General features: G+C 42.3%; 1 pseudogene; it reads left to right on the forward strand.

The window, feature by feature from the left end:
- Positions 1-11,429: 11,429 nt before the first annotated feature.
- Positions 11,430-17,573, forward strand: LOC126484089 (ejaculatory bulb-specific protein 3-like; annotated as a pseudogene).
- The last annotated feature ends 643 nt before the right edge of the window (positions 17,574-18,216 follow it).

Genomic DNA, 18,216 nt, shown 5'->3' on the forward strand with positions numbered 1-18,216 from the left:
AAATAATTTGTTTAATCCACCCAGCACCTCACAGAGAAGAGAGAATATACAGTTTTCAATTGTTAAACGACTTCTAAAGCCAAATGAAAATTTGATAGAAAACGATCAATTATCCTTACATACATAGCCTTTTCAATAACTTTAGCCAAAACTAATGGCATAGAAATAGGTCTAAATTTCGCCTTCTAATTCTCCTTTGTAGAACATATCGTTCCGGATATAATACGTCATAGCGTTCATCTGCATGAAAATCAATATCAAGGGAGGAATTCGCTAGACAAACATTTAAAATATGTGTGTAAATATGCATGAAACGTATTAAATATGTGTGAAGCGTATTTCATATATGGGTAGGAGGCAAATGCCACGAGTAAGAAGCACATCTTAGAATAATATCAGTCACACTGCGTACACATAATAATTACAATATGGAAAGAAATATTGTAGGTTTAAGAGCCATCCAAATCTTATTGAGAAGAGTGTGATAAGGCGGCGAGCGAAGGGTGAGGGACAGAAAGAGAGGGGAAGGAATAGTTAGCCACAGAAAAGAGGAGGAAGGGATGGTCGGAATATGGGGAAGAAATGGACAGTGCGAGAGGAACAGAAGAGACAGACATAAAGAGAAAAGAGGAGGAGAGGGTAGAGACAGGGAAGGAAGAAATGGGCAGAGAGATTTGGGAGGCAGAGATGAACAAAGGGAGGGAAGGAAGAAATGGACAGAGATAAGGAAAAGGAGGAGATGGGTTGAGCGAAGGAAGAGGAGGAGACAGAAAGAAGAGGGGAGGAGATCAACAAGGAGAGGATGGAGGAGGTAGGCAGAGAGGGGGAAGGAGGAGATGGACAGACATTGGAGAAGATAGAAGAGGGAGAAGGAGGAGATCGATAAAGAAAGATTGACCAGGCAGATTGAGGGAAGAAGGGCAGTTTGACAGAGAGAGGGGGAGGAGGAGATGGAGAGAGCGAGCAGCAGGAGGAGATGAACAGAGAGCGGAGGGATGTGCAGGAGGTGGACAAATAGAGGGATTGCTGGAGACAGACAGAGGGAAGAGGGGACTGGCTAGTAGATGACTCAAATGAATGCATACCTGGGCAACTCCAGGCACTCAACTGTATTATATGCTAATTTACTAATATCTTTTGCTGGAGGTGTAACAACACAGCTCTAATACCCTACTATTTATTTTGCCTTTTGTTTCATTTAATGTTACATCATTGAGTATCTGTAAATGTGTTTGAATCGATAACACAATATTGTATACTCCTTTCTTTGTTAAAACTTTGATGTCGTGGTTTGATTCTATGCAATGTAGTATATCTGTCATTTAAATTCTTTGTCCCATTTGGAGGGAACAAAACTTACTATATATAAAATTGTAATTTCTGTGTGAATAAATTTTTGTAGAAATGTCAATATGTGCTAATGTTCTGTTTTATTTAATGTGTTTGATTGCTGTTATCTAAACTGCTGATCCTCACTTACGGTTCTTAGTTCTTTAGTATACAAAAGGTGTAGTGGTTCCCCTTGGAATGGAACTGTGTAGCGCTCGCAAATTGTGGTTGGCCCAGGTAGAAAAGGTGGAACAAGAGTCAGTCGGGGACGAGCTACCAAACTGTGCAATGCCATATAAGATTTGTATATTGTGCTGATTCTGAGAGAGGCTTTTTCTGCCACTTTCCTTCCACTCGGAAGGACGGATAAATAGCTAGAATGATTCTGGAATTGGTATCCATCATCGCCACCAAGAAGGGACAGAGTCCAGCAATTCTGTCTGCAAATCCACCTACCAACATGCAGTTGCCACCACATTGGGCAATCACTGTAAAGGAGTACTATAATAATGTACAGTGAAAGATCAGCTTATTGGGTGATTTAGTGTGCACAATGTTGTTTGATCTTTGATGAAAAGAGAATATTCAGATTTACTGTGGATTTAGTGAAGTTGTGGAAGGCGGTAAATGTAGTTTGTGAAGTTCCAAAGTCACCTATTTAATCATTTACTTGAAAGTAGAAGACTATAGTAATAAAGACAATTTGCTGTTTCTTTTATAAATTAAAGTTCTTAAAATTAAGGCTTATAAAGTATTGCTTAGTAAATGATCACATTGCTGCCTGTAGTAAATTCTAAGAGGTGAGTCACTTTCTTGCAATTTTGTCAACATTGTGTTTCACTGTAGTAAAAGTGGAAAACTGCAATATTAGAAAATTATATGTTCATGATTGCTAAGTGTTGGTCTCTTTTGTGTATTGGAAGTGCATATTAATAGTATAACAGGATCCACAGTTTGTCTATTGTGTTAATGCTAGGTAACAAGTAACAGGAAGACCACTATTTATGAAAACCATAATTTCTTTATTCAAAAGACAGTAAGAAGTAACCTGTTAGTGAATTCCATTTAACTTTCATTCTAAATAGAATAGTATTTAGTTGAGAGATATTTAACCTGTGACCAGTTCATAAAAATGTAGTGAACTGCATTTATAATTTTATGTACGCTAGGGAAATATTCAAACAATAATACTGAACCAATGTCCAATTAATTATTCTGCAGTGAATAGTAATAATAACGTTATAAGGACCATTCAGTTTGAATAAGCACTGAAAGTAATAGTGTGTTTCGTTATTTGTTATATTTATTGAAATACTGTAGTTTGTGATGCTCTAGCTGTTAGCTTCAACCATTAGCCGTAAACATATATATGTGTCAGAGTTCATTTCACTCGCGTGTGGCCAAGTATAGGTTGTGTTTGTCCGTTAAAGTTACTCATACCTACATTCTTGAACGAGAACGTTAATCTTTCTCTTGCCTAAATAGGCTGGCGACCGTTTTACTTATTCTTTAAACAGTATAGCTAGGCAAAAATATTGTTTGTTACTGTTTAAAAAATTACGCAATTTTGACTTTCACTTCCAATAAGCCACCTCCATTAGGTACAACACGGTCAGCGTAACAAAATTCCTCTCAGAGGTTAACACTGCTCTGTTGTGTTATACCATAACTGCTTTAACAAGATAATTTTATTACACAACCTGCCTCCTGCTTTAAGGTTGTGGTACAGCAGTAGCATACGGTAGTGTTATAGAGGATGGAATTCACTCTGTTTCTCTGTCTGTGTATCCCTCTTCTTTAGAGCCTAATTTAAAATGGCTCTTGCTACTAAATATCGCCTTGCTGCTAAATGTCGCCTGACCAGTATTCAGTTTTCTTATTAACCTTCTGTTTCACTCCTTTAGCCAATACAAATCATATAGTTCTACATCTGATACTGGTACTGATACATAAAACGTTTATGGTTATATGTACACAAACATGAAAAACTACATACTAACAGCTTTCACATACATTATAACAATTACAAAAGTGGACAGGTAAGTAACATGCAGGTATATCTGCAGTACTCACACAACCAGCCATTCGCCGGCTGTAGTGGCCGAGTGGTTCCAGGCACTACAGTCTGAAACCGCGCGACCGCTACGGTCGCAGGTTCGAATCCTGCCTCGGGAAGGGATGTGTGTGATGTCCTTAGGTTAGTTAGGTTTAAGTAGTTCTAAGTTCTAGGGGACTAATGACGTCGGAAGTTAAGTCTCATAGTGCTCAGAGCCATTTGAGCCAACCAGCCATTTGACTTGACACTGATCGATAGAGTTGCTGGACGAACTTGTTGGCAAGCACAAAGACAAGCAGTAAAAATTCTCACCATTTTCTGGTAGACATTATCTTGGTCAAACGTAAGCTCATGATTGATTGCTATAAAGGGCAAGATAACGAGGTGTAGAATGGACTCGATGTACTGCTGTGCCATAGGGATGCAGCGAACCACAACTAAAGTGATCGTGCTTTGAAATGAAACGGCACCACAGAAAATCACTTCTATGTGTCAGGTTGTATGGTGGGTGACAGTCAGGGTGGAGTCACACGCGGAGGGCGCTGCCGAACCGTAAACCACAACCTCATAGTCATTTCGGGATTGCACAAGGGCTCTGTAGAGCCACAGCAGCGTAGAGTGATCTGCACCCAAATTTGTGTTGCTCAGGCAACAGAGAGCATTGAGGTGCTGCCAGCACTTCTGCTTAAGTTGAGGAAGATGAGGAAGCCAAGTCAATCGGGCATCAAAAGCCAGTCCTAAGAATCGATATGTCTCCACTACAGTGAGTGTATCGTCATGAAGGCAAAGTTCTGGGTCCAGATGAATGGCACAATGCCGACAGAATTGCATGACACACGACTTTGCGGGTGAAAACTGGAAGCTGTGGGCTAGAGTCCATGACTGCACCTTTTGGATGGCTCCCTGCAGGAGACACTCAGCAACACCGGCACTGGAGCAGCAGTACGAAATGCAGAAGTAGTTTGCAATCAGAGATGGTGAGATGGAGCGCCCACCAGCTGCTGCTACACTGTTAATGGCCACTAAAAATTTAGAGACACTCAATACAGAGCCCTGTGGGACTCCATTCTCCTGGATGTGAATGGAACTGTGGGAGGCACTTGGACACGGAAAGTATGGAGCGACAGGAAGTTTTGGATAAAAATCGGGAGGGGGCCCTGGTGACCCTAATCATACAATGTTGCAAAGATATGTTGTCGCCTGGTCATGTCGTATGCTTACGTAAGTCCAAAAAGGTGGCAAATCGGTGTCTGGAAAAGGCTGTTCGAATGGCAGACTCGAACGACACAAGATTATCAGAGGTAGAGCGACCCTGGCGGAAGCCGCCCTGACATGGAGCCAGTAAGCCATGTGACTCGAGAATCCAACCCAACGGACGACATACCATACATTCCAGCAGTTTATGAAGAACCTTGGTGACACTGATGGTTCTATAGCTATCCACATCAAGCGGTTTTTTTACCTGGTTTGAGCACTGGAATGATGGTACTCTCCTGTCATTGCGATGGAAAGACGTCATCACACCAGATCCGGTTGAAGATGATGATGAGATGTCACTTGCAGTTGGATGAGAGATGTTTAATCATCTGGCTGTGGATCCGATTCGGCCCAGGAGCTGTGTTGGGGCAATGTGCAAGGGCACTGGGGAGCTCCCACTCTGTAAATGGGGCGTTATAGGATTCACTATGGCATGTAGCGAATGAGAGGAAGTTCACTTCCAGCCGCCATTTGAGAGTGTGGGGGGTAATTCTCCAACGCCGAGGCTCGAACAAAGTGCTCGTCAATCGCGTTTGCGTCGGTAGATAACACGCCATTTACTATAACACCGGGAATACCTGTTGGGGACTGGTACCCGAAAAGATGTTTGATATTTGCCCAGACTTGGGAAGGTGACGTTTGGCACCCAATGGTCGAGATGTATCTCTCCCAACACTCCTGCTTCCGTCATTTGATAAGTTGGCGAATGCGGGCTCGGAGCCATTTAAAGGCTATGAGGTTCTCCAGGGAAGGGTGCTGCCTATGCCGCTGTAGAGGTCGCGACGCTCCTTAATTGCTTCAGCAACGTCCGGCGACCACCAAAAGACTGCCTTATGCCTCGGGAACTCTAAAGAACGAGGGATCTCCTTTTGGGCGGCAGAAACAATTGTTGTAGTCACCTGCTCGACCATCACATCGACGTTACCGTGTGGGGGAGATTCAACAGTGACAGCAGTGGTGAAAGTTCCCCAGTCTGCCTTGTTTAAAGCCCATCTCAGCAGATGTCTGCGAGCTTGATGCTCGGGCAGCGACTGGAGGATGGGGACGTGGTCACTACCACACAGGTCGTCATGTTGAAACGTCCTCTTGGAAAATTTATACATGACTGTGCTTAAACTGAAACACAATATTTTTTAGCGCTACGCAATCTGACTTTCAATAATCCCTACAAAAAATGGCCCTGACAAAATTAGCCTATACGTTTCACAAATCACTTACCTCACAAAAATCTTCGTTACTCGAACTACTGCAATACAACGAGCGCCACTACTGCTAGCTAAATAAAAGGCACTAACTACTGATAGGCATAGTTAGCAAATGAAAGATTTTGATAGAGAACGAACAATGTATTTACCTTAATAGTGTTCAAAAGTCATAATATATATATCAGTCCATGATATCCAATCTTACAAATTTACTGTCTCTGATGGACAGACGTCCAGATCATCCACTCTCAAAAATCCGCCATCTCACTTACCCACATCCACCACTGATGGCGGCTCACCTCCCACTACGCAACGCTATGCGCTGTTAACAGCCCACTGCCCAACACTACAATAGCCAACAACAATGCAAACCAGCCCCAGACTGCACACAGCACAGCCAGTGATTTTCATACAGAGCGCTACGTGGCGTTACCAATAAGAAAACCTAAACAGCCTACTTACATAGCCCCCATGCTCCCCACTAAAAAATTTACAAATGGTTTTGGGCAGTGGCTAATGCAGATTTGAAAAAAATTTTCATAATTACAATAACAAAGAAATCAAATGCACACACTTATCGATACAATGTTGGTCAAAAGCTAAAATTTTCTCACAGTCCATAAAAACAGTCCTGATTGTTCATCACAGTAAAATTGTAGTGTTTTTCTCAAATTCTAAGCAGTAAAAGAAAATGCACACGGAAGTAGTGGAGTTCCATGCAGTCTTGAAGAAGTAGTGTTGTCCTTCCAACGGAAAGACACTGCTGACTCTTGACATGCAGACAGGTAATGGGCCACAACAGAGCAAGAGTCAGTCGTAGTTTTGAAGAATATTGGTAGGTAGGTCATCACAGAGCAGACGACTGTAGTCCTGTTAGAGATTACGGTATTGGTGGGCCACCAGAGGTGCAGACCCAGTGCAGTCCTTGTAGAAATAATGGTATTCGTGGGCCATCAAAGATGCAGACCCACTGTAATCTTGTAGAGACTACCAGCAGCCATCTGTAGTGACTGTGCAGGTGCACAATCACCATCGAAGAGTCTTGCGGAGAATATAGCAAATCCATAAACCACCACTTGTGCACGCACAAAGTTTTTGGAATTGTCCTTAGAAGTCTTGCAGACAATATAGCAAGTCCATAAACCACCACTTGTGCACTAACAAAGTTTATGGAATTGTCCTTAGAATCAGCAATGCTATTAATCAGTCCCTTGCTGAATTATTAACACACGTGCGAGCACTAACAGTCCTCTTTTTTTCACATATTGTGTGTATAGTATGAACAACAGAAATATGTGCAGTAAAATGAATGCTTACAAGTTACTTAATTTGATGAACTGGTGTCAATTACAATTTTATAACATGAGAATACAATAACAAAGACACTAACTACTGATAGGCATAGTTAGCAAATTAAAGATTTTGATAGAGAACGAACAATGTATTTACCTTAATAGTGTTCAAAAGTCATAATACATATATATCAGGCCATGATATCCAATATTACAAATTTACTGTCTCTGACAGACACACGTCCAGATCATCCGCTCTCAAAAATCCGCCATCTCACTTCCCCACATCCACCACTGCTGGCGGCTCACCTCCCACTGCGCAACGCTATGCGCTGTTAACAGCCAACTGCCCAACACTACAATGGCCAACAACAATGCAAACCAGCCCCAGACTGCACACAGCACAGCCAGTAATTTTCATACAGAGCGCTACGTGGCGTTACCAATAAGAAAACCTAAACAGCCTACTTACAATGTGCTCTTCAGTGGATAGATGGGAGAAGCCCTGGGATGCAAACAGATAAATCAGTGGCCGAGTAACTACCATGGGCCGCACTGAAACATGTGGCGGCCCCAGTATTTAAGAGGCAGAGGTCGAACTGAGACAGTAAAGTTTCCATATCTCTGCCTTGGCCAGAAAGCACAGTGCTCCCCACAAGGTGTTATGAGCGTTAAAATCTCCCAAAAAAGGAAAGGTTTAGGGAGTTGATCAGTCGGTGCAGCTAATACATTCAGGGGTAGTGCACCATCTGGAGGAATATATATACTTCACACAGTTATTTCCTGCATTGTCCGTATTTTGACAGACACAGCTTCAAGAGGGGTTTGAAGGGGCACAGGTTCACAACAGAACTTGAGTTTAGGACATAAACGCAAACTCCACCTGACACTCGATTATAGTAGCTACAGTTCCTGTAACATCCCTTATAGCTTCAGAGGGCAGGGATCCGCAATGCTGGGAACCAGGTCTCCTGGAGGGCAATGCAAGTAGCAGGTGTAAAGTTTAACAGTTGCTGTAGCTCAGCCAGGAGGTGGAAAAAACCACCGCAATTCCACTGGAGGATAAAGTTATCGTGAGACTGGAAAGGCGTGGAACATTCAGTGAGGTAGTTTACGACTCAGAGTCACCTGCTACCACCAACTCATTGCCTGAGCAGTCTGCAACCATTGTGACTGAGGGTCTGGCGAGATCTGGGTCCTCAGCAGATGCCAAAATCCGCACTCCCATCCTCAGATGCAAAACTTGTAGGTAGCAGTGGTGTTGGTGCCACCGCAATTTCCTTGGTCTTAGGAGTTTTCTTTTTGGATTTCTCTCGCTCATCATTGGGTTTCCCCAGCTGGGAGGACTGGCTCAGTCTCCAGGACTGAGGATGAGCGTGAAGCCCTATTTCCCACTAGTAGAAACCTGGGAAGGGAGTGACCCAAAGGACACCTTCCCAGCGAGAGAAGCCGAAGAAGACTTACGCTTCTCCAGCTTAGAAGTGGGGACAGGTGTCCCCAGAGGTTGGGGGGGGGGGGCTGTTACTCCTGAAGTAGGTGGTGCGGGAGCAACAAGGAGGGAAATTCCCCCCCCCCCCCCACCATGAAGGGGGCAGGGGTAGTCTTCCGGCTCGGAGAGGTGACTGGGGTTGATGGAGCTGATGGTGACAGAACTGTTGTAGTGGCGGTGTAAGACGATGTCATATGTACAGGATGCAGGTGTTAAAATTTTCTCTTAGTCTCAATGTAAGCCAGTCGGTCCAGGGTCTTGTACTCTATGATTTCCCTTCCTTTCTAGAGAATCCTGCGGTCTGGCGAGTAAGGCGAATGGTGCTCTTCACAATTGACACAGATGGGAGGCGGAGTATTGAGATTTGATGGGCATCCACAATCTCGACATGTGACACTGGATGTACAGTGGGAAGACATATGACCAAACTTCCAGCACTTAAAGCACCGCATTGGGGGAGGGATAAAGGGACATCACAGTGGTAGACCATCACCTTGAGCTTCTCGGGCAATGTATGAGCCTCAAAGGCAAAGATGAAGGCACTGGTGACAACCTAATTATCCCTCGGAGACCGGTGTACACGCCAGACCAAATGTACACCTCGTCACTCTAAAATGATGCGCAGCACATCGTCAGACTGCAACAGAAAGTCCCTGTGAAATATGGAACCCTGGACCATATTTAAGCTCCTATGGGACGTGATGGTTAGAGAAGCATCCCTCAGCTTGTCATAAGCAGGTAACGCCCGTGACTGGGCAGAGGATGCTGTTTTGATAAAGAATGACCCAGATTTCATTTGGGGACAAGCCCTCCATCTCCTCAGACTTGTTCTCCGAATGCTAAACAAGGGAGGGGAACGATTTGGGGTCGTACTTGAATTGAGCATAGAGATTGCTGGTGTTTCACCACCAGCAAGAGATGATGGAATACGCTTCATCGCGTGTCATCCGCCCTGCTGCCACCCACTCCGAACAAGGGCACTCCGCACCGGCGCCACCCAGCCGCAGCAAAGGTCACCTGGCAACATGGCCGTTGCTGGGAGTCCCAATGCCCCCAGGGGGATGGGCATCCACTCCTTCGCATATGTGGGGAGTTAATGGCGCGAGCATCAGCAGAGCGATCCCTGTGTGGTCAGGGTGCTACAAACAACAGGTTTACTTTCAGCACACGCTGTAACGGTCTTGGGCATTACTTATCTTTGAGGCTGGATGTGGAGAGTTGAAGTTAGTGAATAAAGTTTTTAACGCAGCAAAGACACCATTATCAACATGTAATTGAGTTTTCCTGTGGTCGTGTAATAGGAGTATGAGACACTGAACGATCCTTTCGCGATATTAACGAGAGACCTGACACGAATGTGGCTACTGCACATAATTGCTGGCAGCGGTGCTCACGGGAATGTACGATCGGAAGAAAAATGGGTTATGGATTGCTACGTGGCTCTATGGGGAGGTAAGACAGTCGTGTTCGATGTACTGCTCTGTCGCAACATACTGCTCCTGCAGCTCTAATATGTGCAGTTGGAAACATCGTGACACAACGAACTGCTACAATTCGGTTAATTCAAGGACAGATCTATGCCAGATACCATGTAGCGTGTATTCTACTGTACGATTTTCCTCCAGTCAGTGTATACACAATTCTTTTTTGCCATTACTTAATTATTATTGTTGCCATAATAGTAAAATAGCGATAATTTCATTAATAAGCTCAGATATGTCTTTGTAATCAATCAAAACACGTATAAATTCAATTGAAAATAGGAAAACGTAACTTATTATATAAATAGGGAGAGGAGGAGAGAAGAGGCACTAAAATAAGAAATAAATAAAAATGTTGAAAGATAAAAAACTCAGCGGAGTTCCTCAACGTCGCGGCACACATTCTTTAGTTGGTTGTTCGTAATACAGAATAGCAAGACGTAAAATAAATACTTTGTTTTTCATGTAAACTTACGCTCACACTTATTTGCTTTATTAATCGACATCAAAAATGCAAAATATTTGTCGTCGCATAATGCAAAACAGTAAAACGAATTCTTTTGATTACAAGAATTAATGCAGTTCAGAAAGATCCTCATACTGACGTCAGTCTGTGTTTGTATGATGGGATGCTGACTAAAATATAAAAATTGGTATTTATTTACTTGCAGCAGGATGAATGGCGTGAGAATCTTCGTATACGGCCTTGTCCTTGGTTTTCACATATCGGTTAAACACAGTTAGTAATATTAATACGTATATTTCCAAGAATTTTATTTCCGTGTATTTCAAAGAAAAATTTATTTATCTTTTTCGAGTGGAACGAAAAGCTCGAAATTTCACCGCCTTCCACAGAGTAGAGATGAAATCTACTAAGCATGATTAAACTATGGCTACTTACATATGGAATGCTTTCCGTTAACCCTGGTAAGCTTCAAATAATAGTAGTGTAATTGTGGAAGACAACAGTACTGTCATTGGTGTCATTTCTGTGTGATGAAGTGTAACTGCAAAGAGTGCACCTTATTTAAAAAAAAACCGCACCATTCTACAAGTATTGCTCATTACATACGTCGGTTAGTTTGCTAGCTCCGAAATTGCAGTATGCTGGTTGGTTAATATGGCGAGAACGGGCTATGCAAGGTCGTGGGATTTGAGAAAAACCCACGCAGTTTTCGCACTATCACAGGTGCGAGTGCTTGTTCTTGCCCAAGGCGCGCCACCTCATTACCCTGTTATCTCGTCACCTGTATTCGTACGCCAGAGCAGCAGTGTAAAAGGGGCTCACCAGACACCGCACCCCACAGTCTGGGTGGAGCACAGCGGTAGCCATGGCGAGAAACCTGATCTTCTACTGTTGCCTGGTCGCTGCCGTTGCTGTTTCGGCGCAAGCCGTGCCGCAAGACAAGCTGGACAACTTGGACGTGGACGCGATCCTCAACAACGACCGCCTCCTGAAATCCTACACCCAGTGCATGCTCGATGCAGACGACGGAAAGTGCACCGCAGAGGGAAAGGAGATCAAAAGTAAGTGCGGCAGCTAAGATTCCCTCTTTCTGGTGCCTCTGTCGTGTCTTCCTTCCATTGTTCACCTTCGTCAAAGCTCTGTTCCTGTTAGCCTGGTAGCTACAGTTCTTCGATTGATTAATACTCTCACGGAATATGGCGCAGCGCTCCTATTTTCAGACTCATCAGATCGTGCAGGATGTTAGTAAATACAATTCTGTATGTTTGCCTAGGAGATTTTATACAATCCCTTCAAGATACATCGTTTCTATTCCTTGTCATGTGCCGAATTGTTATATGGAGAAGATGGGTTTCCCCTAAGAGCAACAACAGATCGACAACAGCCTAATCAGATGGTGCAACATATTTTCTTATCCTACTCAAGTAATATTACACCAATTTGAACATTTTGGTGTTACATCATATTGAACATTTCGTGTCCTATCCAGAAATATTCTTGGAAATTGAACTAATATACTAGGAAAGCCCTTACATCCAGCACCATAAATTTTTTAGAAGAAGCAAAACGTATTTATCAGAAGGACTAAGAAATGAAAGTTCTTGAGAAAAATTCCACATTTTCTACTACGCTTTAAGTTATTCTTGGCCGAAATTATTCCACATGCATATTAAAGAGGCAGAATTATTAATATGTATAATTATTGGACATGAGGTGTTTGCACAAAAGTGAGCGCACGAGGCTTTCTGCATTAACTGAATTTCAATGAATAACGTGTTTCTGCAATTTATTAATATATTAATAAAAAAATGGAGTACAATATGTGTTCCAATAGATGTATGATACAAGAGCAAACAAAAATTGTACAACATGCAAGTATTCACGATCATCACGAAGTTATGCTTTTCTAGTCCAAGAATTTTTCGCTTTAGGTTTTTGAGGCTGGTAAGGTCGAAATCTCCTAACACGTTCCTTTTACTCTCGCCTGAAAGAGACATATTCGTTGTAGAATCTTAATGCAAGGTAGGCAGCTTCCAATCCCAAAGAAAGCAGGTGCTGACAGATGTGAAAATTACCGAACTATCAGCTTAATAAGTCACAGCTGCAAAATACTAACACGAATTCTTTACAGACGAATGGAAAAACTGGTAGAAGCGGACCTCGGGGAAGATCAGTTTGGATTCCGTAGAAATATTGGAACACGTGAGGCAATACTGACCCTACGACTTATCTTAGGGAAAGGCAAACCTACGTTTCTAGCATTTGTAGACTTAGAGAAAGCTTTTGACAATGTTGACTGGAATACTCTCTTTCAAATTCTGAAGGTGGCAGGGGTAAAATACAGGGAGCGAAAGGCTATTTACAATTTGTACAGAAACCAGGTGGCAGTTATAAGAGTCGAGGGGCATGAAAGGGATGCAGTGGTTGGTAAGGGAGTGAGACAGGGTTGCAGCCTCTCCCCAATGTTATTCAATCTGTATATTGAGCAAGCAGTAAAGGAAACAACAGAAAAATTTGGAGTAGGTATTAAAATCCATGGAGAAGAAATAAAAACTTTGAGGTTCGCCGATGACATTGTAATTCTGTCAGAGACAGCAAAAAACTTGGAAGAGCAGTTGAACGGAATGGACAGTGTCTTGAAACGAGGATATAAGATGAACATCAACAAAAGCAAAACGAGGATAATGGAATGTAGTCGAATTAAGTCGGGCGATGCTGAGGGAATTAGATTAGGAAATGAGACACTTATAGTAGTAAAGGAGTTTTGCTATTTGGGGAGCAAAATAACTGATGATGCTCGAAGTAGAGAAGATATAAAATGTAGACTGGCAATGGCAAGGAAAGCGTTTCTCAAGAAGAGAAATTGGTTAACATCGAGTATAGATTTAAGTGTCAGGAAGTCGTTTCTGAAAGTATTTGTATGGAGTGTAGCCGTGAATGGAAGTGAAACATGGACGATAAATAGTTTGGACAGGAAGAGCATAGAAGCTTTCGAAATGTGGTGCTACAGAAGAACGCTGAAGATTAGATGGGTAGATCACGTAACTAATGAAGAGGTATTGAATAGAATTGGGGAGAAGAGGAGTTTGTGGCACAGCTTGACGAGAAGAAGGGACCGATTGGTAGGACATGTTCTGAGGCATCAAGGGATCACAAATTTAGTATTGGAGGGTAGCGTGGAGGATAAAAATCGTAGAGGGAGACGAAGAGATGAATACATTAAGCAGATTCAGAAGGATGTAGGTTGCAGTAGATACTGGGAGATGAAGAAGCTTGCACAGGATAGAGTAGCTGGAGAGCTGCATCAAACCAGTCTCAGGACTGAAGATCACAACAACAGGCAGCTGAAACTCGTTTTGAGATGTTGAACGTTGATACTGCCAACACATCATTGAGGGGAATTGCTGTCACTATACCTGTCACGTTTGTCATTAAAAGAAATTAGTTTTCTTGTGAGACCAAAAAATTTGTCTTTCTTGCATAGTGACGCATTGGTTCCTTTGGTATCTTCAGCAAGAACAAGCTTTCGATACTTTTGATAGTGCTGAGGACACCACTCTTACATGTTCTTCACGCCACTGGTCTCAACCACTTTTACTGGAAACTTACATTGAAATCCATACTGTAGAATAAGCGGTCCTTATTCTTTAACAATGTTGTTATGGTGAATGAGTTTAATCTTTCTTTTGATCATGCTGAATTTCTTATCACCTCGTAGGTACAAGTGACTCCTAATTGTGAAACAATTTGTTTGTGTTTCAGCTACCCGACATCCACCAACATAAGTAAGACACCAATAAGTCTGTTATTTTTGTGCCAGATCCCTCTGCAAGGACATTCAGATGTTTTACTTTGTGGCTGACTTAATCATCAACATAATGAAGAAGAAACGAGAAACCTCAATAGGTCCTTTCCTCAAAGTACCTTCGTGGTAAAGGTCGGTTCTGGCTGTGTTGGTTTTAAGACAATGGACGCTAGAAACATATACTGATAATTCGCGTAGGTAGGTGTTTTCTTGCATTTGAGTTACAGAGAGTATTACTTTCAGCACGAAATCCAACAGTAACAAGATACAGCCTTATTAGTTTTTGTTAATTCTTCAGCTTCTTCCTGTTTGAAATAAACCTCCTTAACCTGGTACTTAGTTCTCCTGCATCAGCTCTTTCGGTGTTGAGATGAGGCCCTATAATTTTGACGTTCAACCATTCACAAACCCAACAGATTTCAACCTGGGGGTTGTTCAAATTTCAAATAAAAGCATTTATGGACGATCTTCATGTGAAATCAAAACGTTAGTGACTCGTATGATTCATTCTTCTCGGGACCTGAACCAGGTAGACATGTCTGACTGGTGTAGCATATCCTGATGTCGATTTGCATCTTTTGTCTAATGGTGATGCTCTAAGGGATAGAAGTTTTCTTATTCATTTCATTCTACCACCACTCACACTGTACGTATAAGCGAAAGCATTTTTACATACCCTCTTCTTGCACTTGAACCGTTTAAGGAAGATACGTTACTATGATTTCCTCGTTTTCTTTTCATTTTTAAGCTTCTGTGTTATTCTAGGCCTGTTCATCTTAGATGAAATGGATATGAATTCATTATAAATTAGATATTGATCTTCATCTGAAGATCATGTTCATTACAGCTCTTGCGATATGTCTAAAAGTACAAAACAGTCGCGAAAATAGCTCTAGATTCCTAGCAAGTCGAAGGTAGAATATAACCTTAATACATTTTGGATTAATATCTAAGTTTATTAAGTGGAAAACCAAATAAACAACACAGAGTAAAAACATTGTACACATAAGCATTACATTGTCTGTATAGGTGTTAACATTCTGACCTATACCATGAGCTTTGGGGAAAACGTCGTTATCCTTTTAGTCTGCAAATTTTCTGTTTTTCGTCTTGCTTTCTTTATAATGTCACCTTTACGTTTGATGCGAACACTTTCCTTCACTTACTTGTGGTTCTATATCACGCTCGTTAGGAATGCTTATCAGTGCAGAAGTAATATTTAAATAATAACGCCATGAAAACGGAGTATGTTAGTTGCACTGCAGTCATATAAAGTTAATGTATATTAATGAGTGTCAGTGTTTAGCCGTTAGGAATAACAACCTTGGAAAACCAAGTAAGCTACCAAGGAAACCGATGAGAAATCAAAGACAATGATACTTCCACTTAATAAGTGCTTTTCTAAAAAAGAGGGATTGAAAATTCACATCTTATGAAATGAGAACTATTAGGCGGACATTAGATGAGGAAGCAAATGGAACTCTTCACACTTACAGAGAGTGTTTCTGTGTCTGTCGGACTGCAGTGCACGTATCATATACTGATGTACGGACAGCAGTTGTACTGCACCGCTGATCTGCTCAGTGGAGCATCAGCGACTGTGACGTTCACGGTTTGCTTGCAATTCGACGCCCATACAGTAGCTATACTAAACAGATTCAGAAGGATGTAGGTTGCAGTAGGTAATGGGAGATGAAGAAGCTTACACAGGATAGAGTAGCATGGAGAGCTGAAGACCACCACAACAAGAGTTGAAATTTCCTCAGTACAACTCAGAACACAAGTCAATATATCTGTTTACTCACTAGACAGAAACAGAAGCTCGCGTCACGTGTTCTCAAGTATAAATGCAGTTTAGAGAAGTAAGATTCCACAGAGAGCTAAACAATCATCACTCGAATAAACACAATAAGAACATTCTTACTGACCTGACAATCGACTTCATTTGCTCCTTGTCACGAACTGAATAGTTCTCAAAATCTAACTGCCAGATTCTCTTCTGTGGCTCTATCCAGGAAACTCTCTTGCTTATGTGTCAGAGGGAAACGTCTTTGACCAGTATCGACAGGGATGTGCCCTTTGCCAATCCCTGGAGGGAAGGCCTTGTTCACACCACACTCTGTCCCTACTGGGCCCGAGGTGCCTGTGTTTCCACTCTGGTGGCGAATCGCAGTGACCGTTATAAAAACATTACCTTCCCCTACATGGGCACGATTTTGGAGGCAACCACCTGAAGATTACGACCCCTCCGGATTTTCTATAAGATTCCATTTCCACTCATAAAACCTTAAAACTCAGCCAAACAAAAACATCTTTCCGCCTTTCAGCGTTAAGTATGCTCCAGCACTTACTATGAGAGGATTCCTCAGAGGTGAATTCATGACCATCATTTGTGATTCCCCGCATTTCTTCGCAATACAAGCATGTCCTATCGCTTTCTTCTCCCTACGACGCTCTGTCTCCAGGTATGGTATTCTGAAGTATTATTCGCCCCACAAAGAATAAATTCCCACACGCGCTGATTTCACTACAGTGCATGATAAATCACCACCATTATGCCCTTTTCTCTGTCATGGCAATAAAAGCCCACACCTGCAAATCATTTCAAGACCCTTTACATGCGCCTTTAGCTGACAGCGGCTTCTGGAGAACTCGTGCTCCTCGTAGCCTTTTTCTTTCACTGCTCAGTCTCGAGTAACTCCTAGTCAGGCAGTACAACATCTATTGTTAGTACTTGGTGTTAGCGAGTATCAGCCAACGAAAAGATGAACAATCCGACGGTGACTGTAAGTATAAGTCTATAAGAATATTAAACGTGACGTGGCAAAATCTTGCAGCCCTGTCGCGCTCCTTGTGTCGTTGGCAATAAAACTTTTTCACACGATTTTCTGTCACATTGCTACAGGCAGGCTGCCGAAAGTGTTTGCGACGGGATGCGGGGACTGCACGCCTAGCCACCTGGAGAGGACTGTCAAGGCCCTGAAGCACATCACAGAGAAGTACACTGCAGAATGGGCCAAGATGAGGCCAAGTTCGACCCGACGGGCGAGTACACGAAGCCTCACGCTGAGACCTGGAAGCAGCATGGCGTCAATATATGAGAGCCACGCCAGTCCGAGTCATGTGACAACTTCATCATATTTGTTCAATCAACGGAATTTCTTAGCTCACACCTGTTCACACAGTTATTATATATGCGATATGAAATAAACTTTTATGGTTAAATTTGTGTTTTATAGTTTTTTTAGGTTGTTTGTTATTTTCCTGCTTCAAAATATGAATCCCTCAACAAGCCCCAATTTTCTGTAAACGTGTTTAAATCATCATGTGTAACAGTGGTTCCAAACTTAGTAGTAATCACCCCACTGAATTCTACGATAAATTTTTCTGTGGGGTAATAACGGATTGATTCAACTGTGTTTCGCCTGTAAAACTAAGATATTTTTAAGTATCATCACTGTTATCACTATTTCGTGAGACTTTAATAGTGATCGTCAATGTTACGAACAATTACTCCTCTCTTTCAGATACCAGCATCAACATGTGACCCAATACTGTAAAGACAACAGGCACACATATACACTATGTGATCAAAAGTGTCCGGACACCACCAAAAACATACGATTTTCATATTTAGTGCATTATTGTGCCACCTACTGGGAGGTACATCATATCAGCGATCTCAGTAATCATTAGACATCGTGAGAGAGCAGAATGGAGCGCTCAGCGTGACTCACGGATTTCGAACGTGGCCACGTGACCGGGTGTAACTTGTCACATATATCTCTACGCGAGATTTCCACACTCCTAAACATCCCTAGGTCCACTGTTTCCGA

This window comes from Schistocerca serialis, chromosome 6 (assembly GCF_023864345.2).
Source record: "Schistocerca serialis cubense isolate TAMUIC-IGC-003099 chromosome 6, iqSchSeri2.2, whole genome shotgun sequence".
In the NCBI taxonomy this organism is placed as follows: Eukaryota; Metazoa; Arthropoda; class Insecta; order Orthoptera; family Acrididae; genus Schistocerca; species Schistocerca serialis.